Source organism: Schistocerca nitens, chromosome 9, assembly GCF_023898315.1.
Source record: "Schistocerca nitens isolate TAMUIC-IGC-003100 chromosome 9, iqSchNite1.1, whole genome shotgun sequence".
Taxonomy (NCBI): Eukaryota; Metazoa; Arthropoda; class Insecta; order Orthoptera; family Acrididae; genus Schistocerca; species Schistocerca nitens.
Window position 1 is genome coordinate 419,649,410 of NC_064622.1, and position 26,183 is coordinate 419,675,592.

General features: G+C 45.2%; 1 long non-coding RNA gene across 1 annotated transcript in view; it reads left to right on the plus strand.

Annotated features, from left to right (window-relative positions):
- Positions 1-26,183, plus strand: part of LOC126203649 (uncharacterized) — a 165,442-nt gene that overhangs the window by 41,563 nt on the left and 97,696 nt on the right. The window contains exons 2-7 of the long non-coding RNA XR_007540330.1: positions 23,691-23,783; positions 23,898-24,095; positions 24,205-24,396; positions 24,507-24,704; positions 24,815-25,011; positions 25,124-25,308. This is a non-coding gene — a long non-coding RNA (uncharacterized LOC126203649). The remainder of the gene's footprint in view (positions 1-23,690; positions 23,784-23,897; positions 24,096-24,204; positions 24,397-24,506; positions 24,705-24,814; positions 25,012-25,123; positions 25,309-26,183) is intronic.

The following is a 26,183-nucleotide window of genomic DNA, read 5'->3' on the forward strand; positions in this document are numbered from 1 at the left end:
AGACAAGTTATGACGCTGCACAAAGTAACATCGAACAAGGGGATAACTAATCTGCATAGCAGGCAGAAGCCATTGAGTGCGAATATACTGGAAGCAATCTGCAAATAAGCATCGGCGGCTGCCGCGAAAGCAATGCAATGAAAATCCAACGGAAAACCATCAGCGAAAACCTTATCTTGCAAATCAATGAACATGCATGCCAATTCGGAAGAATCAAACACTTCATCAGGACCGATAGCTAGACGAGACAAAGCATTGGCATTGCCATGCTGGGCAGTAGGCCAAAACAAAATTTCATAATTGTAGTTAGACAAAAACAAAGGCCAACATTGCAACTTTTGTGCAGTATGGGCCAGAACTGGCTTTGACGAGTGAAACTACAAAGTCAAAGGCTTATGGTCGGTGACCAAATAGAACTCCCGACCGTACAAAAAATCATGAAACTTGGTCACTCCATATACAATAACTAAACCATCTTTCTCGATATGAGAATAGTTTTGCTGGGCAGAATTGAGTAATTTAGACGCAAAAGTGACCAGGGGATCAACAGAAGTAATGCGGTGCAACTGAACAGCTCTGATGCCGTGAGAAGATCCATTGACAGCCAAAACAACTGGTTTGTAGGGATTGGAAGGAATCAAACAGTGATCACTCAACAGGGTAGATTTGAGCTTCTGGAAAGCAGTGTCACAGTCCAAAGATCAAACAAAAGGAACGTTCCTACGCCAAAGGCGATGTAAAGGTGCTGCAATGTGCACGGCATTTGGTATAAACCAGATATAATATGTAATTATTCCCAACACAGACTGAAGTTCTTTCAAGTTCCAGGGTGCTGGCAGTTCCCTGATTGGATGGAGATGTGATGGTGAGGGGTGGATACCCTGTCCATTAATTGTATCTCCTAAATACCGAATCTCAGTTTGAAAAAAATTGCCCTTGTCTCTGTTACACTTGAGTCCTGCCTGCAAAAGTACAGTAAATAAGGCATGCAAATTCTGCAGATGTTTTTCAGGGGTGTGACCTGATACCACAATATCGTCCATATAATTGGAACAACCAGGGAGATTGGCACACAACTGCTGCAAGTACAACTGAAAAATAACAGGAGTTGACGCACAACCAAATGAAAGGTGGTGAAACTTGAACAATCCAAGGTGGATGTTGCTCACAAAATATCGCCGCAACTGTTCATTGAGTGGAATTTGAAACTATGCATCCCGCAAGTCAATCGTGGAAAAGAATTTACCCGCACCAAGCTTAAAAAAAATTTCTTCAGGACATGGTAAGGAAAACGTAGCTACCACCGTCTGGGGATTGACTGTTGACTTAAAGTTGGAACAAATACTGAGACAACCATTTTGTTTTTTCACACACACTATACGCAAAGCCCTTTGCAAAGCAGAAACAGGTTCAACGACACCACTGTCTTGCAAATGGTGAAGTTCAGCAGCCACGGTGTCACGCTGTGCATGTGGTTCCGGGCATGCGTGCCGGAAAATAGGCTTGGCATTGTCTCTAACTACAATATGTGCTGCCAAGTTTGTGGCACAACCAAGGCCCACAGGAAAGAGTTCAGAAAAATCATTGCATAGTGTGGCCACACTGTCTGCAAGGTCACAAACGTTGACGCAAAGTACATTGTCCTGAACTGTGAGGTAAAAAAGTTCAATGTGCCCATGCCAAAAATGTTCGGAGCATTACTACAGTGGAGCACATGAAAAGACACAGTTATTGTCATTGCACTATACGTGTCTTGCAAACTACACACGCCTAGCATTGAGATTTCCTGTCCAGGGAATGCACTCAGTGTGGAATGCTAACAACGAAGTGGGGACAAACTAAGCAAGTCATATGTTGATCTGTTGAGTAAAGAAACAGATGCACCAGTGTCCAGCTGCATGCGATCAGAACATCCACAAATGTTCAAAGTCACAAAAAGTTTATTCACATTGTGCTGAATGTGGGAGGAAGCATCTGGCAAAACTTGTTCATGCATACTACGAGCTGTAGAAGCAAGTGAAGCAGAAAGCTTCGAAAAAATGGCATTAATATCCATAGGCTGATGATGGGAACAACGATCATGGCAGTTTCCGTTGCAGTGATGCCCACATGAAGATGAAACAGTCTGAGAATTAGAGTGTCTCTTACTACACACAGCTTGCACATGTCCTTTCTTATTGCAAAAATAACACTCTGCATGACAGGATGGGCACTGTCCTGTGGGTGGGCACGAAAGCAATTCAGACTAGATTTCAGTTTCTTAGAGCGTGCCTGGTTGTAAAATTGTTTACTTACACATGAGTGGTGCAGCATGGCTCCCTGTGCCGGGGCAGGGCGGGAGGACATGTGTTGTGCCTCACTAACAGTACACACACCCGAGGTCACGTTGAATGTGGAAGTAGCCATATGTAATGTAGCTTGCCTGTCTAGCAAGTCTACTACTTCCTGCAAAGACGGGTTTTTAAATCTCAGGAGTTGCTCATGGATAGCATCCCGAATCATGATATCCATATAGAAGAGTCCACAGGATCAATTAAAGTCACAATCATATGATTGCCCTCAGGGTCGGCTAACCATGAATTATTTGACTGAGTAGGACCACGCCGGAGACGGGAAAATTTGTAGCATGCAGCCACTGCATTTACACTGTCACAGAAGTGGGATTTTAAAGCTGCTATCACTTTGGCAAAAGTTTTAGTTTATGGGTGTGCGGGTGGTGGGAAACAATTTTATGAGCACAGGGTATAAGACAACAACGATGTTGGCAATGAGAAAGGCAAACACTCTGTACCTGGTATGTTGTATGCGGTGAGTTGAGCCTCAAGCTGTGCAATGTATTCTGGTCAGCACTCAGAGTCTGGATTGAAGGCACGAAATGATACAGGTGGGGGCATCGGAGGTGTTGAGGCAGTTTGTAGTGTGAAGAGTCCCTTCACAGCAGCAAGCAGTGGCGTCATTTGCTGAGCCTGAAACTTTACAATATCGGACAGTGAAGCCTGTTCCTGTTGCGAAGCCATCGTTGACACAAAATGATTTCTTAGATCGAAGGGTGGGAACGCACATTCACTCAGTCACATGGAGATAGCACAAAAAAGATAAAGCAGTACCAAACAAAAACGATAGGTAAGAGGAGAAAAAAATTTATACCATCCTCGTCGCCACTTTTTTGTATTCCGCCTATATAGGCGATGCCTGGGTCTGCTCCTGTGAACTGCTTCTATAATACAGGCCGAGAGAGAAGGAAGCGAGTAGGAGCAGGAGAGGTGAAGCACTGCGGCACTGCATGTAACTTTAACACTTTTAATAGAGTCAAAAACACAAGTAAATATCAAATGCATACATAACTTTGGCTAGGATGAGCACATAGATGTAAAGCTGTAGTCCATGTCTCATCCTGTGAAGTTTGGATGACTGTTCTGTATAATCTCAAAAACTAACAAGTACTTGTTGCTCTCCAAACTCTAACTGAACCTAACTAATACAAAGTCTCAATAGTTAGCTAGCCCACTCGGTAGCAGAAGCAATATTTCCAGGCGGTCTACTCTTGATGAAAACAGGCCAGAAATCATGACGGCACTCACTGAGCTCCACAGCATCGACCAGAGGGCTCTGTGGTCGGCATAGTCAGCCTTCTCTTGTAGTGCCAACTTATGTACGAGAGCATGAACCTACGTTGTGGCATCGTAACTATCGATGCCATATAACATAACATTCAAAACATTTAGAATATGTGTAGTACAATACCGCACCAATTTCATCATCAGAATACTAAAACTACAGAGGTACTGCACAGTTTGGTAGACAAACATATAAATTAACGTAGAAATTTTGAAGCAGAGGTGATTTATTTTATAACTTTTTACCTTAAATTCTTGCTTAATTTTTTTTTCAAGTTTTATATGGTTCACTGTCCAGCTGTAATCTCTTTAAACGTACACATCATTGTGAACTCTTTCCACTCATTTTGAAGGCCCAGAGTTTGGCTGAGGTACTAGTGTCATTGTTCTCAGTTACACTTTTTCTCAGCGCACATATACATGAATAACATGGAGAAATACATAAAACATCCTGTATTAGTAAAGCAAGACAGCTTACTTCTAATTCTTTACAAAATGATTAAAATCCAATTATGTATGAAATACAAGATTTCAGTTATATATAAGCTTTTTACAAAATAATGAGGAAAGCTAAACTCTGTCTAAACATTCTATGGAAGACCCAACACTATCAACCAACCACTGTAGCAACATCAGCGTCAAGGCATTGTCCAATGTATATATGGAGGTGTGTGGAGTCAGCATAGCATTCTCCCAGCCTTTGTCAGTTTACCTAATCAAAATGCTTGCCACACTTCAAAGAGCTTAACTTTGTTAATCTGATGCGAATCAATGTATTCACCACAGCAAAGCCAATGGCACAAAATTATGGATAAATAACGTAGGCTGTATACAGTGCTTATAAATGTGTCATTCAAAAAATGATTATGCATCCTTCAGGACAGAAACTTATACCGTGGTAAAGATGTAGAAGATGGATGACCAAAACTGAGAGAGAATTCTAGGACAGAAAGGATGGAGATATTGGATGTCCATCCTGGAACAGAGCCATAGGACAGGAAAGATGTAGATGATGGGTGACCAAGCTGGGACAGAATGCCGAGACAGGAAAGATGTAGATATGAGTGGACCAGGAAACAAACTATCATTACACCCAAATAGGGAAGTATTACAACAACATACTTTATTCACTAATTTAGTAGAGTCTCAATCAGACATGAAAGCTATGTTTGATTAACAGTGGGTTCAGATTCGTATCACGAACAACAACTCATGTCATTTAATGAGCAGGATAAGACTTCTGAAGTGTCACATATTCTGTTGAAGTTTAATTTAAATGCATTAGGGACTGTCTCATCTACAATAACTTGTTTTCTCTCACCATATAGTGGAGATGCTGAGTCGAAGATAAGCATGGCAAAAGGACTGTCACAATATAAGCTTTTGGCCAACAAGGCCTTTGTTGAAAATAAATGAGACACACACACACACACACACACACACACACACACACACACACACACACACACACGTGATTACAGCCTCTGGCAGCTGAAGCCACACATACTGTTACATTCCATCATAGATTTTCTATTGTTTGATAACTTGTTTTCTAATATTTGTTGTATGATGGTATTAGTTTACATCTCGACTGACTGCCATAATGAGCAGTGTCATCCAGTGGTCTCTTGCGGTATTCATTGTGTATAGTCAGAAGGCTGAACTAACAGGATTTTGATGTTCAGAGGAGATGCAACATAGCTATGTTACATTGGTTGTATTCAGGAGTCGCCCGCTGATTTTGCTGTCAAGTGTACCTCATGTTAAGTGCAGCTTTAAATGTCAGCACATCGCACCACTATGGTTTGCAAAAGTCAGCTTATATGCGGAACATGCGGTTCAGCTGCTCATGAATGATGTCCTAAATGAATACCCCACACATGTGTGTCAATTACCATTCATTTTGGAGGAAGCAAAATGGTATTTCAAGAAGAGTACAGAATCCAGTAGCTAAAGTTTACCAACACATCTCATACTTTGAGGTGAAGAAGACACAAGGCCACACAGCCACCTACTTCAGTGAATTCCTTCATCTCGAAACTGTACCAGCCTGTACAAAAGACTTGTAGTGGCAACCAGACACTGACAGCTGAACAGAGTGCAACCTACAGTTATATATGTACCCTCAAACTTTCAACATACAACTGAAACAATGGTGGCTGCAGAACATATTGTTGGGAAGAATAATACACCTTCATGGTAGAGAGAAACAGAAAAAAGTCTGTTAAAACAGCCTTACCAATGTCCCAAAACTTGAACCTGAGGATGAAAAACAACGCACCAAAACCATCAGGCTATGCTACCTTCATCTTATCTGATGGATCGGATGATAACCATGTTATAGGTAGTATCAATGTCGATGTCTGCCTTGGAGATCAGCAAGTTCATCTCACACTCCCTCTCCCTCGTTGCAGACTCCCCACCAAGGAGGAATAACAATGGGAAAAACAGCAGAAAAACCTCACTGCTAAGGCGGCTTTCATACTACAGTGGGAAATCAATTAGTTTTGGGCACATGTGGTGGGTATATGTCTATTAGATCAGGGAAAACCAAAGTGCGTAAGATTTCAACATATACATTTTAAGATATATGACACCCTTGGACTACATGGTTGTGGCTAGCACAAAAAATACGACCTTAGGACAGAGAAGGCTGAAGAAGGAGTGACTATTTTTGTAAACAACACAGACCTGAACAGAGGGTGGAGCATTCACTGCAGCAATGCATTAGTGTCGTTCTTTATCTTTCTGTGTGCTCCCCATCCCACATGCACACTGCTCACTGGAAAGTGGTTGATGACTTTTACTGGTGATCACTTCTTGATCTAGATTCACCTTCCAGACAGAGTGGTGCCCGGAATAAAACTGGCATTACAGGTGCTATGTAACGCAAACAGGAAAGCGGTACAATTTGCAAAAGTCACCCAGAACTAGGTTTCTGGGTGACTTTTCTAAACTGTACCGCTTTCCCTAAATCACTCCAGTCCTTTCCCTTCACCCCTCTTCCTTCCCCTTCAACTCTTCTGCCAAAAGAAGGAGCCACAGCCTCCAAAAGCCTGTGAAAGTTAAACATTTTTGTTCATATATTTCCCTGCCACCGCTTGTAGAGTAGATTTTTTATCTGTCCATTTACATTTTAATATAATATAATCTTGACAGTAGATCAAACTGTGTTCTTCTTTGTTTGCAGACAACTTCTTCATCTTTTCTTCCTCCTCCATCATTGCAATAACATTTACAGAACTTCAGTTGCCAGTAATTTTCTTAATTTATTTCACAACTGATTTTGAAGCTTAAAATTTCATCTTCAGATGCCACCAAATAATTATCATAGGACCACCAACCAGTACCCATCTGGACAGCATCTCACACACACATGTACCCATCTGGACAGCATCTCACACACACATGATCATGAACCCTAGTTTCTGAAGCTGAGGCCAGCCAGAGTGGCCATGCGGTTCTGGGCGCTACAGTCTGGAGCCGAGCGACCACTACGGTCACCAGTTCGAATCCTGCCTCAGGCATGGATGTGTGGGATGTCCCTAGGTTTGTTAGGTTTAATTAGTTCTAAGTTCTAGACCTCAGAAGTTAAGTCGCATAGTGCTCAGAGCCATTTGAACCATTTTTCTGAAGCTGACAGTCTGGATTCAGTAACCAGAGACTGTGGTCATATGTGTGTGAAAGTTGCGTTTGTATGATTGCATGTGTGCATGTATGTCATCTGTTTCTGATGAAGGCCATTTTGGCCAAAAGATTACTTGCTGCCAGTCTTTTCGTTGAGCCCATATGTGACTCAGAATCTCTGCTCTTTACAGTGAGTTACCGCTATCCTGTTCATAATATTTTCATTATTCCATCCTGTATTTTCCATTGTTTAATATTAAAGAAAGGGAAGATTGCTACTCAACATATAATGGAGATGTTCAAGTCCCAGATAGGCACAAAAAAGGACTGCTAAACAAGTAAGTGTGTGACCAAAAGGGCTTCTTCTGAATTGGACAAAACACACACACACACACAAACATACACAAACACACGCATATGTGCAAACACAACACACACATGACCACTGTCTCTGGTTGCTGAGGCCAGAGTTGCATTTGCATGATTTTGTGTGTGTGTGTGTGTGTGTGTGTGTGTGTGTGTAATTCAGAAGAAGGCCTTTTGGCTTTAAGATTACTTGCTTAGCAGTCTTTTTGTTGTGTCTGTCTGTGACACATCATCTCCGCTATAAGGAGAGTACCAATTTATTCTTTACATAATATTGAAGCGGGAACGTGTGGTTTTCCCACTTACAGTCGCTCATGTGCAGTGAACCGGCATTTATCGCCGCGCCCATGCACTATGCTCATGGGAAAGGCTTTGTGGCAATAAGCGGTTTCTGGACAGGACACATTTATTTTTCCTACCGCTACAATAAATGTCACATAACAATCTTCGCTAGTGTCCGTCTATACAGGTGCGTTGCACTGACGGCACGGCTCGGTCACCGATCCCGGAGGGTGTACACTCCACTGACGAGCCGTGGCGCGACCGCGTGGACCGAACGAGGCAAAAAGGCCGCGTCACCGAATGTTCTGCTCCTGGCGCGACCGGAGGCGCCGTAACGTCCGCGAAGAAACAAAAGGCAATTTAACGGCGACTGCGTTTGCGACCGCGCGTACGCAATTACGGCGGAGTCACGTTGACTCGACGCACGTGGTCCGCGGCGGAAGAACTGGGCAGACGTGTGTCGCGTCGCGTCGACTAGCTCACACTGGGGGCAGCTTTGTTCCCGTGCGGTCCGGTGTGCGACGCACCGTTGCCGAAATTCCGCGTAACGGTACAGCTGCCCCTACTTGTGTCGGCAGTGCCGTAGTTCAGCCCTTCGTGCGTTGGACGGTGCTGCCGCCACACAGATCCCCCCTTGGAGAGCGGAGCTCCGTAGCTGCGAAAACGCGGCGATCGTCCGGTGGTGCGCGTGTGTTTAAAGTTCGCGCACTGCATGATGGCAGTGCGGCAGCTTTGGTGGGGGTCGGTCGGCGTCGGAAGGGCGTCGGCCCGTGACGTCAGCGCGCCGGACCGGCGAGCGTGCGGTGGGCGTGTCCTCGCGCTGGCGACTAGTGACAGCGGCAGCAGGCACTGGCTGCGACTGTCCGTAGCGATGCGCGTGAAGGCGCGCGTTGCAGGTCATTGGTGGTGACGTCTCGAAGGCGCTTGCGCGAGTGCGTTGCCGTCGGAACTCGAACGCGGGTCCGGGAGCTACTACGGACAAGCCGGGCGGTGTGGCGCGCGATGTCCGGAGCTCGACGGAGAAGCGAATGCGGTAAGCTGGCGCGGATGCCGATCCGGCCTCAACGCCCGACGCGGCGGAGGCAAACGACGCGAACGCGGGTCCAGGAGCTGTGACGAACGCAGGAGACGGTGTCCGGAGCTCGACTGGAGTTACCGGCCGAAGGCTCTTGCAGCTGGAGGTCGGGTCTCTACAGCGGACGGCGGCTCGTGGGCGCCGAATTCTGACGGCGTTCGGCGGCTCGGGCGCGTGATTGCCGGTTTGGGTGTCGTGGCGCGCTGGCGACGCAGCACGGCCGTTTGAATCGGACGCGGCAGCCGGCGCGCGTGACGTAGTCCGCTGGCGGCTGTGGTGGGGGCGACCGGGGCGGCTGTGGTGGGCGCCGTCGGGGCGGCCGTACCAGCTGCCTGGTCGTGGTGGTGGGAGGCGCACGTGGCGGCTCGATGACAGCAGGCTGCAGCTGCGCGTCACCGGCGGCTCCGGGTGCGGGTTCCGTCTGACCGCTGGCAGAGGGAGTGTCGTCCGTGATCAGATCTTCTGCCGGGTCGAAGAAATGCGTGGCTGACGGAGCGGGCAAGACGTAGGCTGGTTTGACACGGTCGACTGACACTGTCGACGGCTTTCCGTTGCACTCGAGGACCAGCGTTTTGTCTCCTCGGGCGATCACGCGGTGCGGTCCACTGTAGGGCGGTCGGAGAGGTGGCCGTACTGCGTCGGTACGCAACATGACGTGCGTGCAGCACTGCAGGCCGGCGTGGACGAATATCTTCCCGGTGCCGTGCCGCGTCGGTGCGTGCGCTCGGAGGCCGGCCATGTGACTGCGCAGACGTTCCGCCAGAGTGGGTGCCACGGCGTCGCGTGGGAGTCTTATATCTTCGACAAAATCGCCCGGGATTGTCAGAGATTGCCCGTAAACGAGGTCGGCAGGTGACGCGCCGATCTCCTCCTTCGGCGTGACTCGCAGGCCGAGCAGCACCAGTGGGAGCGCCTCTGACCATGAGGTGTCGTGGAAGGTTAGAGCAGCTTTGAGAGTCCTGTGGAACCGTTCGACCATGCCATTCGACGCCGGATGGTAGCTGGTTGTCCTGTGTAACCGGGTGCCACACAGTCTGGCGACGTGCGTGAACAACGCGCAGTCAAACTGGCGGCCGCGATCAGTTGTCACGTGACTGGGACATCCGAGGCGTGCCACCCAGGTGTCGACGAATGCGGTGGCGACGGTCTCGGCTGTGACGTCCGCGACGGGCGTTGCTTCCGGCCAGCGAGTGAAACAGTCCACCATCGTTAGGAGGTACCGCTTGCCTTGTGAGAGAGGAAGCAGGCCGACGAGGTCCACGTGAACGTGCGCAAAACGGCGTGTCGCGTCCGGGAAGGTGCCCACGGGTGCGTGGGTGTGCCTCCCGACTTTGGCGCGCTGGCATGCGGTGCAAGTGCGCGCCCATTCGCGACAGTCCTTCCGAAGCCCGGGCCAGACGAAACGCGCAGCCACGAGCGTCGCAGTGGTGTTGGTGCCGGGGTGTGACAGTCCGTGGACACGGTCGAAGGCACTGCGCCGGAATTTCTCCGGGAGGAACGGTCGGTGCGTGCCGGTTGAGGTGTCACACCAAATCTTCCGTGCGGAGCCGGGGACAGGCACCAGCTCCAGTTGCAGGCCGCTGGAAGTGTCGTGACGGAAGCGGTGCAGTTCTTCGTCACTCTCCTGTACTTGGGCAATGTCCTCAAAGTTCACAGGGGGTGAAATAACTGCACACGCTCGGGACAAACAATCGGCGACGATATTGTCTATCCCCGAAATGTGACGAATGTCAGTCGTGAATTGCGACACGTACTCTAACTGCTGGAGTTGGCGCGGTGAACACTTAGTGTGGTTGTTCTCGAACGCGTGTGTAATGGGTTTGTGATCGGTGATAATGATGAACTGTCGGGCTTCTATGGACGGTCGGAAGTATTTCACCGCTGCGTACACCGCAAGCAACTCTCGGTCATAAGCGCTCCAAGCACGTTGCGAATCGGAAAGCTTTTTGGAGAAAAAACCGAGAGGCTGCCAACCCCCGCCGACACGCTGTTGTAACGCCGCGCCGATGGCGGCCTGGCTGGCGTCCACGACTACAGCTAAGTCCGCGTCATGTACCGGGTGTGCGAGCAGCGTCGCTTCCACGAGATTCCTTTTTGAGTCCGTGAAGCTCTGCTCCATTGCATCTGTCCAATTCACGAGGGTCTTTCCTTTGGAGGTAGGACCTTGTAACGCCTTAGTCAGCGGCTCTTGTACGGCTGCGGTGTTGGGCAAGTGTCGACGATAAAAGTTCAACATGCCGAGGTAACGTCGTAATTCTCTGTGCGTCTGCGGACGCGGCATGTTCTGTATTGCCTTCACTTTCTCCGGTAGCGGTGTCGATCCGGTGGGCGTAATTAAATGGCCGAGGAACTCTATTTCCGTCACACCGAACTCGCATTTAGCGGGGTTAATAACGATGTCGGCTTTGCTCAGGCGCTGAAAGACGGTCGTTAAGTGGCGGCGGTGGAGTTCGGGCGACTTGGAATACACCAAGATGTCGTCGAGGTACGCGAAGCAAAATGGCAAGCCTCGAAAGACGCCGTCCAGGAACCGCTGCCAAGTCTGGACAGCATTCCGAAGACCGAAAGTCATAAACAGGCTTTCGAAAAGCCCAAAGGGCATTACGATGGCTGTTTTTTCGATGTCTTCGGGCGCCACCGGAATTTGGGTGTACGCCTTTGCGCAGTCAATCTTGCTGAACACCGCGCAGCCCGCCAACGCGTAGCTAAAGTCTTGAAGGTGTGGGACTGGGTATCGGTCCGGCACCGTTCGCGAATTAAGGGCGCGATAGTCCCCACAGGGGCGCCACGAATTGTCCTTTTTGGGCACTAAATGCAACGCCGATGACCATGGGCTGCTCGATGGTCGCACGATGCCTTGCTGCAGCATGGCCTCGAACTCTGCCTTTGCTACTGCGAGTCTGTCCGGCGCGAGTCGACGTGGGCGACACGATGTGGGGGGCCCGGGTGTGGTTATTATGTGGTGCACCGTCGAATGTTTGATGTCTCTCGGTGCACCGGCTGGGCGGGTGAGGTCGGGGAATTGTTCCAGAATGTCAGCGTACGGTCCGGGGCACTTCACGGGTTTAACGCTGTAGTATGCAGCCTGCCGGCGCTGTCCCGCTATCTTTAAATTAGTCGTGGCGTCGATGAGCTGGCCGTTTGCGATGTCGGCTAATAGCCCGTAGTGGCCGAGAAAGTCTGCGCCCAGGATCGGCTCATTGACGTCGGCTACGGTAAAAGTCCACGAGAACGTGCGCCGTAGGCCTAGATCTATATTGCGGCTGTGTGTGCCGTAAGTTTTAATAGTGGAATTGTTCGCCGCTGTAAGACAGAGTGCCTCGGCCCGCCTGCGGTCTCGTAACATAGAACGGGGGAATATCGAGAGGTCCGAACCCGTGTCGACGAGGTACCTCACGCCTGCCCCCCGTTCCGCAACAAACAGACGCTTCGAAATCATATTGCAGCCGGGTGCGCCTAGGTCCGGTCGCAGCTGGCGTTTGGGTGCGAGCAAGGAGCGCGGCACCTGGTTGCTTCGTTGCCGAAGCGGGCATGGTACCAGCAGCAGCCACTTTGTGCGTGCTGTGACGTCTGCGGGGTACCGTTGGAGCGGCTCTTGCTGCGTTGCCGGCCGCTCGAGGCGCGCCGCCTGTCGCCCGGTCTGCTGCCGCTGCGGCGCGTGCTGCCCTCTTGCTGCGAACGCGCCAACCGGTCGACTTGCGTCGAGAGAGCTGCCACCCGTGCGGTCAAGTGTTGCACTAGCTGGTGCAGGTCGGCATCCGATGCGGGTGCGGGAGGCGCTTGCCGCCACGGAGGTGGGGGGACGGAGTCGTAAGCTACCGCAGCCGCGGTGCTAGGCGCCGTTGTCAGCGCGTCGTGCACCCTGTCGGCCAAGTTAGCGACGGCGTCCAGCTGCATCTCCATCTCTGCGGCTATCACTGCCTGCACCTGAGCTGGGACTACACTGAGCTCACTCTCTAGCCTCGTGTTGCGTGCGAGCAGTTCTTCGACGGTCTTTTGTAACTCCTCTAGTGTCGCCATCTTAGTTCAGAGTCGAATCCTCGTACAAGAGGAAAGTACACAGCGAAAATAACACAAGGGAAACACACGAAAAAAAAAAATAACACTAAGTAGTCTGCGATCAAAACATATGCGCAGAAAACAATACAAAAAAAAGTTAGTTAAAAAATTTTTTAATACGGAGCACTGTTCGGCGCGGGCGTATACGCGCAAGCCTACTCGCGGTTCCACGTCTCTCGTACCGACGAACGTTCGTCACCACGTGTTTTTTAGCATCAGATCACGTCGGGGTCACCAGTGAAGTGGGAACGTGTGGTTTTCCCACTTACAGTCGCTCATGTGCAGTGAACCGGCATTTATCGCCGCGCCCACGCACTATGCTCATGGGAGAGGCTTTGTGGCAATAAGCGGTTAAAGCGGTTTCTGGACAGGACACATTTATTTTTCCTACCGCTACAATAAATGTCACATAACAATCTTCGCTAGTGTCCGTCTATACGGGTGCGTTGCACTGACGGCACGGCTCGGTCACCGATCCCGGAGGGTGTACACTCCAGTGACGAGCCGTGGCGCGACCGCGTGGACCGAATGAGGCAAAAAGGCCGCGTCACCAAATGTTCTGCTCCTGGCGTGACCAGAGGCGCCGTAACGTCCGCGAAGAAACGAAAGGCAATTTAACGGCGACTGCGTTTGCGACCGCGCGTACGCAATTACGGCGGAGTCACGTTGACTCGACGCACGTGGTCCGCGGCGGAAGAACTGGGCAGACGTGTGTCGCGTCGCGTCGACTAGCTCGCACTGGGGGCAGCTTTGTTCCCGTGCGGTCCGGTGTGCGACGCACCGTTGCCGAAATTCCGCGTAACGGTACAGCTGCCCCTACTTGAGTCGGCAGTGCCGTAGTTCAGCCCTTCGTGCGTTGGACGGTGCTGCCGCCACAATATCATTGATGTACTAAACATGGTCTACACCTAAGAAGGGAAAAGATAAATTGGCTGACCTTGAAAGTTATGCACAAGGGGCCACAATCATGCAAAGCAAAATCCCTGTGGTTATTAGTGTCAGTGGGGTGCTGTTTTTGGTTAGCGAAAGAGTCAGGCAACCTGTTGTGAAAGAAGTTACTAGTATTCGACAATATTGTATAATATTACATTGGTGTCACGTGTGTTTTCATTCATAATGTATAAAATATTCTACCAAGAGCTCATGGAACAGTCCATCAATGCAAATGTTTAACAATGCATAGAAAAATAATGTTAGCTTCTTCATCAGGACATTAGAGGACTGGGTAATAAGGTAAAATGGATCCTCATCTGCTTCAAAAAGTTAGCGAGAGCTGTGTTTTGTGTCTGTCTGAACACTAAATGACATCACAGTTAAAGCAGTTATATATAAAGGCTGCACTCTGACATCTTACTTGTGTAGAACTAATGTGCATGAAGGATAAGACTCTACATAATTATATAATGGCAGAACACAAGTTCAAAAACATTGAAATGAGTAGATTCTATAGAAATCAACATGTAGAAGTGAATGCTTGTGCAATAATACTGAGTAATAGTTCGGCCTTAATTGTAACTGTATACAGACTTCTACTGGGCAATTTTGATCTGTTAGTGGGGCATATGGATTCCTTATCACACTATCTATGAGACAAAAAGAAGCAGTTAACAGACTGTGGTTATTTCAAAGTGCATTTTGTGAATATGGAAAAAGTCATCTGGAAACCTTATTTGGTATTCACAGTTTGATATCAGTAATTAAATTTCCAAAATGAGAGCATAAAGACAGGAGAATAATGTTCGATAAATGATAGTGTTTTCTTTGATGAAGCTCAAAGCAAGAAAATAACTGTACACTCTATGATCATGATGCACAGTTAGTTAAGATACACATGGTAGTGCCTTACAGTGTCTCTTCTCCACAGTGGAAATCAGTTAGAATAATTAATGACTCTGAGACAACAAATTTTAAGGACAGTTTAATTTAATTTATTTCGTGATAAAGTCATATTGTTGTTTGAAAACAGCTTTCCTCGTAAAATTATCAGAAAGGACATTAAACATCCAAGTAAAGAAACATGGATTACTAGACAAATTAAAGCATAATGTGAAAGGAGAAGGGAAATGTATCTGTTGGCAAGAACACGTAAAGATCCTGCAGTAGTTGCATACTCCAAAAATGATGCAAGGTGACTAAGAAAGTCATTTCAAAATCAATAAATGTGCACCTTACATCAAAAATCATTCCAACAACAGACATAATCTATATGGAATGTAATCCTATATAGAACATAGTGAAATGAGGGACTGGACAGCAGGCCAGAGAACAGGATAACATCATTGTTGATTCAAATGGAGGGGTTATACATGATCAGTCCCAGGTAGTAGGTATGTTTTTAATCATGTATGTTTGCAGATGGGGATATTCAGCTGGATAATAATCGTTAAAATTCATCATGGACCTTCATCTGCACAATTTCCATTCACTACTAGTTTCAGTGAAATGAACATTAGGAAGCATAAGCTGCCATAAACAGCTGGAAAGTTTTACCCTAATAGGAGTAATTTGCTATTTTGAGCCCACCATAGTAGTGAAACAATTTCTTTTCAATAATGGCTGTGTACAATAGTTTTCAGGGAGAAGCAAAGCTCACAACAGCAAGTAACACACTGACCTATTTACGTTATACAACATAACATCACAGGTTGGGATTTTCCGTGACCTGTCTAAGCTGTTTGATTGTGTAAATCACAATATCCTCCTAGGTAAAATAAGGTTTTGTGGAACTGGTAGTATCAGTCACTGATGGATAAAAAGTTCCAACACCAAGAAATAATAACTGTAGAATAATGAAATTTCAGGAATACTCTTTTCTAGGTAACATATTTAAGTGATTATGTTGCAGGATCACAGGTTAATATAAACATGAAAAAAACCATTGCAGATGTGAAGTGTTGATACATTAATAACTGACATAACTGCCAGAATGTTGAATGCAAATGTGCATTCATTTTGTTGAGCAGCTACTGGATATCAGTTTGTGGAATAGAGTTCTATGTCTATTGCACTTGGTCAGAGTCAATATATGGATAATTAATGCTGGTTGTGGATAAAGCTGGTTGTCAACTGATGATGTCCCATACATGCTCAATTGGAGATATACGTGGTGATTGAGCACTCCAAGGCTAAATGTAAACATTGTTTGATGTTTAGAATATTCCTATCTCCCAACTGTGGTGACAGGCACAGCACACATATGAGATTTTATTTCAGTTAACAGCACCCTGTTCAACTCTTTGCTCACTTGTTTCCCAGCAGTGTTGACTCAGTGCTGGTCATGATGCTGCAGGACTTCCACAAAACTCATGCTTGTGTATGCAGTTGCTACTCATAGTCTTTCATTGAGTCTGTCATAAAGTACAAACCAAGTGTATACTCAAAATCTGAGTTTTGGGCTTGGGGGGGGGGGGGGGGGGGGGCAGAAAGATAGTAAATATTAATTTTTGGACAAATGATAAAATAGTTTTGGGATACCACAGTAAATGATTCTGGAAACACTTTCTGTTAATGAATATGCATGACATGTTGTGGCATCTGTCTGCTTGGTTAGGAATGGTGCAAGTTTGATTTGTGGTGATTTTTTGTAGCCAAGAAGAGAGGGACAACTACCCTCCCCTGCCCCTTAATGGCTACATCATTTATACAAACTATTGCATACACCTGATATTTAGCCTTTCATAATCTAATATGTTTAGCTAGAATCTAAACTGAATACAGTCAGGCCAGTTGACATTAACCACAGTTCTTTACTTTCCTCGAATTGTGAAATAAACTGAGCTGCTGGGAAATGGCCTTCTGTTATTAGTTATTCAGATTTATTGGTGTACCTTCAATGTAATTTATTTACAAAACAAGTATTACCCATATACCAAATGATATGAACATATATGCATTCAGGGCATAAATTTGCTATCACATGCTCATTAGAGGCATGAAAAACATATTTATAATAAAAAATCTCTTTCTAAATTCAGTGAACTTAGGCACTGTAATCAAACCTGAATGTCTTATGGAGCAGAAACTTTAATTTTAAATAGAAAGAGGGATAGTGAAGAAATTTAAAAGAAAGAAGAAATATTATTAGGAAAATATTAGGCCCCAAAATTACTGATGGAGAAACTCATAGGCTGAGAAGTAATAAGGAAATAGAAGAATACACGGACATAAATAGTGACATAAGAAAATCAAGATTTAAATTTTATGCGCACTTTAATGGAATGGGACCCACTAGGATGACAAAACAAATAGTAAAACTCAACAAAAATAGAAGTAAAGGCAAAACTGAGCAATTTAAATGGATCACTGCAATTAAGGATGATCTTAAAGTAGTCAGCATAACTCAGGCAGATGTTACATATAGAAAAACATTCAGACAAAAGATATTTCATAGGAAAGTTTGTCAGCGGGAGATTAGAAAATGGAATGGAACACCATGGTCTGATGAAAGAAAAAGACTTCATTCTGAGAGGATGAAACAAATTTGGACACAAAGAAAGGCCAACCATCAAAAGTGACATTGATTGATTGTACCTCGCATGGTCCTATTGGGTCCATATATGAATAATAATAAATAATAATATTGCTCTTATTAATGTATACTCTTTCATCTGGCTTGTTATCATACAACATGAAACGCCCAATATGTACTGCTTGTGAGTTCAGTAAAACCACACTTATATCCAGCTCACAAAAACTACCTCACTTGCATTTTAATAATTTTCCAGTACACATAGTGGAAAGATATTTTTACAAGCTTCTCAAAAACTACTTTTTATACTGCATATCATTTTATCAAGTAGATTCTTCAAATTCCAGTTTCTGTGATTCTCAACACATTATTCTCTAACATTTTCTGACACAAAAAAGCCATATATATACTGCTGGTGTCTCAAAAGACAGCTGCTGGATTGCAGTCGCGTGGCGCTAACTTGTCATGGTGGAAAGTTAGTGGCAATAAAACGTTTGAAAAAATTCAACTTCTAGTGGCACCATTGAAATCTCATAATTTCTCTTGTAGTATTTGTTATTCACTTCAAGTAACACCATTTTAATTACATACAGATTCAGCTGCCCTTCTTGAAGCTTTTTGATGTCTTCCATCAGTCCCAGATGAGTAGATCCCTCACCACACAGCAGTACGCCAGAATAGGACAGGCAAGCGTGTACAAACAATCTCTTTTAGACCTGTTGCACTTCCTAAGTGTTCTGCCAATAAACTGCTGTTCTTGGTTTGCTTTCCTCACAACAGGCACAATTAAAAGACATGGCGACAGTCTGGTTTCTGTTCGCAGAACTTTAAAAATGGGACGCACAACACTGAACACTCACGGAAAATATTGCACTACAGAGTACAATTGCATATGGGTCTGGGGTGGCGGGCGAACAAATGAGGGGGGAAGGGGGGTAACCGATAGAGGAAGAGGGCACAGAAAAAGGGGGGTGGACGGAGCAGGACGGACGCGACAAAGGAGTTGGGAAGACAGTGATGTCTACCATTCCATCAAACTAAAGAATCTTAATGCAGGACTCTTCCACAGCGATATCAACAGTCAGGTAGACAGCTAGTTGATAAAGCACATATTTAACAAAATCAGTTCCAAACTGACTACAAATTATACTGCCTGAAAATAAATAAATTAATTAATGAAGCACCCAGAAGACTTGGCTGGATGTCAAGTGTGACTTTGTGTACCTGTACACCATCGATGGGAAGTAAACGATTAGAGTGGCAGTCCTCTGTGACTGGTAGAAGGGCCCACCAGAGGGCCCTAGTGTTAGAAATCTCACAGACACAGCTACATATAGGCATTGTAATAAATCCAATGGCGACATGTGAAAATTTGTGTTGGACCGGGACTCGAATCCGGATGCTCCACTTCTCTATAGCAGTTCCTTTAATCACTTAAGCCACCTGATCACATCTCCTGCCCTCCCCAGATTCCTACATGCCACACACTAGAGTCCATTATCCCCCATCTGCTCGCGGTTATTCACATGAGTCGCACAAGAATTCAGACAAGTAAGTGCATCCGCACAGAAAACATCATTTTAAGGTGTCTGTTCTTTTGGACATCTTACAAAGAACAGACACCATACATACATACGTGCATTACTGTTGTTCATGTTTAGTGTCGTTACTAGGCCTGGTAAAATTTTCAGGGTGTTACAAAATGGTACGGCCAAACTTTCAGGAAACATTCCTCACACACAAATAAAGAAAAGATGTTATGTGGACATGTGTCCGGAAACGCTTACTTTCCATGTTAGAGCTCATTTTAGTTTCGTCAGTATGTACTGTACTTCCTCGATTCACCGCCAGTTGGCCGAATTGAAGGAAGGTAATGTTGACTTCGGTGCTTGTGTTGACATGCGATTCATTGCTCTACAGTACTAGCATCAAGCACATCAGTACGTAGCATCAACAAGTTAGTGTTCATCACGAACGTGGTTTTGCAGTCAGTGCAATGTTTACAAATGCGGAGTTGGCAGATGCCCATTTGATGTATGGATTAGCACGGGGCAATAGCCGTGGCGCCGTACATTTGTATCGAGACAGATTTCCAGAACATAGGTGTCCCGACAGAACAAGTGATCGGCGTCTTAGGGAGCATGGAACATTCCAGCCTATGACTCGCGACTATGGAAGACCTAGAACGACAAGGACACCTGCAATGGAGGAGGCAATTCTTCGTGCAGTTGACGATAACCCTAATGTCAGCGTCAGAGAAGTTGCTGCTGTACAAGGTAACGTTGACCACGTCACTGTATGGAGAGTGCTACAGGAGAACCAGTTGTTTCCGTACCATGTACAGCGTGTGCAGGCACTATCAGCAGCTGATTGGCCTCCACGGGTACACTTCTGCGAATGGTTCATCCAACAATGTGTCAATCCTCATTTCAGTGCAAATGTTCTCTTTACGGTTCAGGCTTCATTCCAACGTGATGAAATTGTAAATTTTCACAATCATAATGTGTGGGCTGACGAGAATCCGCACGCAATTGTGCAATCACATCATCAACACAGATTTTCTGTGAACGTTTGGGCAGGCATTGTTGGTGATGTCTTGATTGGATCCCATGTAATCCCACCTACGCTCAATGGAGCACGTTATTATGATTTCATACGGGATACTCTACCTGTACTGCTAGAACATGTGCCTTTATATGTATGACACAACATGTGGTTCATGCACGATGGAGCTCCTGCACATTTCAGTCGAAATGTTCGTACACTTCTCAACAACAGATTCGGTGACCGATGGATTGGTGGAGGCGGTCCAATTCCATGGCCTCCACGTATCTCCTGACCTCAACCCTCTTGACTTTCATTTATGGGGGCATTTGAAAGCTCTTGTCTACGCAACCCCGGTACCAAATGTAGAGACTCTTCGTGCCCGTATTGTGGACGGCTGTGATACAATACGCCATTCTCCAGGGCTGCATCAGCGCATCAGGGATTCCATGCGACGGAGGGTGGATGCATGTATCCTCGCTAACGGAGGACATTTTGAACATTTCCTGTAACAAAGTGTTTGAAGTCACGCTGGTACGTTCCGTTGCTGTGTGTTTCCATTCCATGATTAATGTGATTTGAAGAGAAGTAATAAAATGAGCTCTAACATGGAAAGTAAGCATTTCTGGACACATGTCCACATAACATATTTTCTTTCTTTGTGTGTGAGGAACGTTCCCTGAAAGTTTGGCCGTACCTTTTTGTAACACCCTCTATAAGAGGCAAAACAGAGTCAACATTAAGTGATGACTGTGAAGGGCACAGAGACGCTGTGAAATGATGTGAAATGGAGATAGCGCCTGACAGAAATTCAAAGAGTCTCTTGGCAGGTGTAAGTTTTTGAAGCATTCAGATGTGACAGTGGCCCAATGGTGGACTGCAAGGGAATATGAGGGCAGGTATACTCATCGTCATGGTTCCAATCGAACACATATGATTACACCATAAGGGAGATACTCCTTATTGTGCACGAAACATTTGTAACCCTTTGATATCCTTGTCTGCTGTCTGAGAACAATTAATGGACTCCCTCAACATTGTGTCATCCCGCAACATTGGTCAGAGACAACCAGCAGCCAGACTAGGGGATTACTACACCATGTGTAGGCTGGCATAAACACCACAACACAGAAGGCTGCATTTGGAGTATTGCTGTATGATTATTCCAGTGTAGGGAAAAATCGGGTATGACTTCAGGTCGTGGCTGGTATTGACCAAGGGAACTCTGATGGCACAATAATACATCACTTACATCCTGCATCTTCATGTGGTACCTCCTATGAGACAGTATCATAGTGCCATTTTTCAAGAGGACAACGATCGTCCACATGCAACATGCGTCCCTATCAGCTCTCTGTGTTATGTTTAGCTACTAGCTCTATACCCAATAGAATATATAGGACATCAGCTCGTACGCCATCTCCATCCCAGTGAAACTATCCAGGATATCAAGGACCAGTTACATCAGCTGTGGGCTAGCTAGCTTCTGTCAGGACCGGGTCAACGGTTTTATGACACAATTCTGTACTGAACCAATACATGCATCCTGACTAGTAATCCGGCCACCCCTTAAAATTAACCCACAAGAGATCCAGAACATGTCATCTGGAATCAAAATAAAATTAAGCATTAAGACAGAAATGGATAACATCTTCCTCTATCAGAGGACATCGCTGCAGTGGAGTCCAAGTTGCACTGTTTGACTAAAATAGAGAAATACCCAGAAAAGGCGGAGGAGATGAAATGAAATTTCACAAATTGAGAGGATACATGATGCTATTTCAGTGATTAACACATTGAGTCAAATTTACTTCATTTATCAGCAAGATGCTGAAATCCCTCCTGCCTGGATGCATCATCTAAATTGGTTAGAAAGGGTTTCATGAAGCCGTTGTATCTTCTCCTGAGGTATCCCAACACACGACCACTGTAATCATACTTCATATTCTCGATACAGGAATGATGACGTCGTTTATGTCCGAACTGGTCTAAATCATGCACCATCAGGAATAGATCTAGGAATCTTGCAGGCCATAAGAATACTCAGTTACGCAGATAGTTCACAGATATACATCCATGTGTGGATAGGCATTGTCCTGTTAAAAAATGCAACATGATACTGTCACATGAAACATAATGCATGATGGTGCATGCATTTGTAAGCAGTCTGTACTTCCCAGTCATGGCATCACTCCAAATGGATCTATTTGTGTTGTAGTGTTAACAGTAACCTACACGTGTGTGTGTGTGTGTGTGTGTGTGTGTGTGTGTGTGTGTGTATGTGTATGTTCAATTTTAAACCAATGTGACATCTTGACACTGAATTATTTGACGAGCCAACCAAATGGCCGCCCATTCTGAGGTTACTTTCAGTCCAGTCAGGAGCTGGTAATGCTGTCTCTCATGTGTATACAGCATACCAATGTCATTTACAGTGACCACTCAACATTTGAAGCTGTTCACATACCTTATATATCCTACCAGTTCTGGTACAACACCAAACATGAACGCCACTAACACAGCTTGGTGGCCATTCTGTCTTAGAGAATTGCTACACTAATCTTTTATAAATGCATTGATTCCGAAAGAGATTTTCACTCTGCAGCGGAGTGTTCGCTGATATGAGACTTCCAGTCTTCGAGTCTCGGTCCGGCAAACAGTTTTAATCTGCCAGGAAGCTCCAAATGCATGGATCGTGTGAACATAGACGTAGTTACACTGTTATCCGACCATGGTTTCTGGGAGTGTATATACGACAATTCTACAGATATACTAGGTGAACTATAGTGCAAAGTTCTTATGAAACATTGGCACTCCTAAAATTCAAGCAAGAACCATTTAAACCACATGTTTACATAACTAGGAGGGTGGGCTCACTATGTGGCAATACAGAGTGTGAGATGACGTTAACCACATCGTGTTTGCCTACCAGCGACGGAAATACGGAACATGCATACTACTTCGTCAGATTCTGTATGTGGGATACAGGAGACCTTCCACCATCCCGTCGCTTCTGCCTGATACTGATGTCATTCCCTTGAACCTATTATCGAGCATCCTCATTGCAGACAATATGGAAATAAGACAGCTATTCCCAAAAAGAATAAACCCACCGTGACGACCTATGCAGTGAGCAACTCTGAAATTAATGTGTGTGTGTGTGTGTGTGTGTGAGAGAGAGAGAGAGAGAGAGAGAGAGAGAGAGAGAGAGAGAGATAGTGTAGTCGAGGGATGAAAATTTTCTGAACTTATGCTGCAAAGATAGAACTGCTTGAATGGTGTGTTGGATGGCTGTATGACCGTCTTAACCAGCGTTAAATAATAAAAATTTACAGCAATGGATAAAATGCTTACTATCCACTCTCCAAAACACTACAAAGTTGCTCCAACACTGCTCAGCATGTATCACAAGAACTAAACTACTTGCTGTAGATACTCACGCGACATTTGTGTTTTGATCATAACAACATTTTACCCTATGTTTTCTACACTGTAAACTTACACATATCTTGGTGTAAACAGTTGAGATTAAATTTACTGCACAACTAACTAATCAGTTTTGTAAATTTTATTGTGTTCTTACACCAGTTTATGTTTCTTACCTTTGTAAACAAGGGTGCGTTTTCATGAAAGTTAATCTTTTTCTTCACAGTGCACTCAGGCATGTCAGGTGGACAGGAACTTGCTCTACCCCATGTGGAGCCAGCATTCTGCGCGCTAGAAGTTGAGTGCGAGAAGTAGACTGGTTAGTATACAATCAACACTGATGTGATAATGTGTTCATAAACTTGTTTATTTTTTTTTTTTAGCTCTGTCAATATGGGTACATTTTAATAAACTGTAACCCTTTTGTTCACAGTCTTCTCAAGCATGTTAGCTGGGAGTGTGCCAATTTTGGCCCCAAAGAACACCTGTTCTGCACACTCCACAAAATGGCCCTCGTGGCCAGCACTACTCAGACCTGTAGGCCGGGAAGAAGCTGGTTTTAGTCCAGAGCAGCAAGCATTCCGCTCACCACACAAAACGCCATTCAGACTAGAGCACAATAAGTAGGATGGTGAGTATATGATCCAGTCTGCTTGACATTTTGTACACACACTTGTTTATATTTTGTACCTCTATCGATATGGGTACATATTGATAACATGTAACCTTTTCGTTCACAGTAGTCTACACATTCCTGCTGGACAGAAGAGTGACTATACTGGCCCAGAGCAGCAAGTGTTGTGCTGTCTAAACAAAACACTCTTCAGGACCAAGCACTGTTTGCCGGAAAGAATCTGATTATAGCCTGGAGCAGCAAGAATTCTGCTCGCCATGCAAAACGGCGTTCGAACTCGACCTAAGGAACTAAAATGGTGAGTATCCAATCCAGTGTCCTGTGATAATGTCTTCTTACACTGGTTTATATTTTTCACATTGATCAACTGGGGTAAATTTTAATGAAACATAGTTCTTTTGTTCACAGTTACTCAGGCCTGTTTGCTGGCAGTGTGCTGATTTTGGCCCAAAACAGCAACTGTTCTGAACACTTGACAAAACAGCCTTCAGAGCCAACCACTACTCAGATCTGTTTTCCGTGAAGAAGCTGGTTTCAGCCCAGAGCAGGAAGCATTCCGCTCACCAGGCGAGATGGTGTTCAGACTCGACAACAGGAAGTAGGATGGTGAGTATACGATCCAGTCTGCTTGATATTTTGTTCACACACTAGTTTATATTTGTTACCTCTAGCGATGTGGCTACATTTTGATAAAAAGTAACCGTTATTGTTCACAGTTAACTCAATCCTACTGGCTGGAGGTTGACTATATTGGTCCAGGGCAGCAGGTATTCGGCTCGCTAACAAAACAGCCTTCACGGCCAAGTACTACTCAGGCCTGTTGTCTAGAAAGGAGCTGAATTTGGTGCAGAGTAGCAAGCATCCTGCTCACTAGATAAAACAGTCTTCAAACTCGAGCACAAGAGATGGGACTGTGAGTACACTCCATTGTGATTCTGTGTTCTTATATTCTTCTGCAATTTTTACCATGATCCTTAAGTAAACACTTTGATGAAATGTACCCAGTTTCTTCACTGTCTAATCAGGCCCACTTTGCGGTGAGGAGCATTTTGGTCCAGAACAGCAACTGCCCTTCTGGCTAGACAAATTGGCCTTCGGTGTCTAGTACTACTCAGAAATGTTGGCCAGGAAGGAGCTAATTTTACCTTGAAGAAGTCAGCATTCCGCAGACCATGCAGAACGGTCTTCAGTCTCGAGAACAAGGAGAATGGTGAGTATATGTTCCATTCTACTATAATTTTGTGATCTTACACTTGGTTATTTATTTACCTTCATCGACAACAGTACAGTTTGATGAAACTTAATGCTTTCATTTACAGTCTACTTAGACGTGTTGGATGGGAAAGAGCTTTTGTTGACTCCAGAGTACACACAGATTAGTGTCAACATCTGCCCAACTATGTTGGACTATTCTTATTTCCTCCCATATCACCAGTCTACATTTCTAACACTGACATGCGATCACACATCTTAGTAAGCACCTGTAGACCATTCCATTTTTTTTTTTCTCATTGCTTAACTTTTCAGTTCGGGCTAAAACTACAGAGTCGCTCATTCACAAATTTGGTCCGTTTTTCACCACAGCTAGCAATGTTACAGACAGAAATATTTCATTACAACCTTTTCTCTCTCAGATTGTCACTTTGTGAAAGCCATACTAATAGACACAAACCGTTATTTACCGGTAACTTCCGACTGTTGTTTGTTTTAGCTACCTGTGATCTACTGATCAACAACATTCATTGAAATTTCAACTTAAACTGTAACATAGTTGACCTTCTCTTGGTTATTTTGTGAACATAGTTTATCAATTTGATGTTATTTAAGTACACTGGACTGCATCGACAGAAAGAACCAAGGCAGTACATGTAATGTAATACAGAACAGTTTGCATGTGACAGTAATCGACGGTCCAACAGGAGTGCAGGAATTAATTTTGTCATAGAACTACGTTAAGTGCCTGCGTGCCTTAAAACCAGCCACGCAATCCCTACCTATGATGCAGTTCTTTTTATGCTGCAGTCCAGTCTGCACACATCACTGAATCTTGCATGACTACAATAACACTCGGGAAAGGGTCAGAAT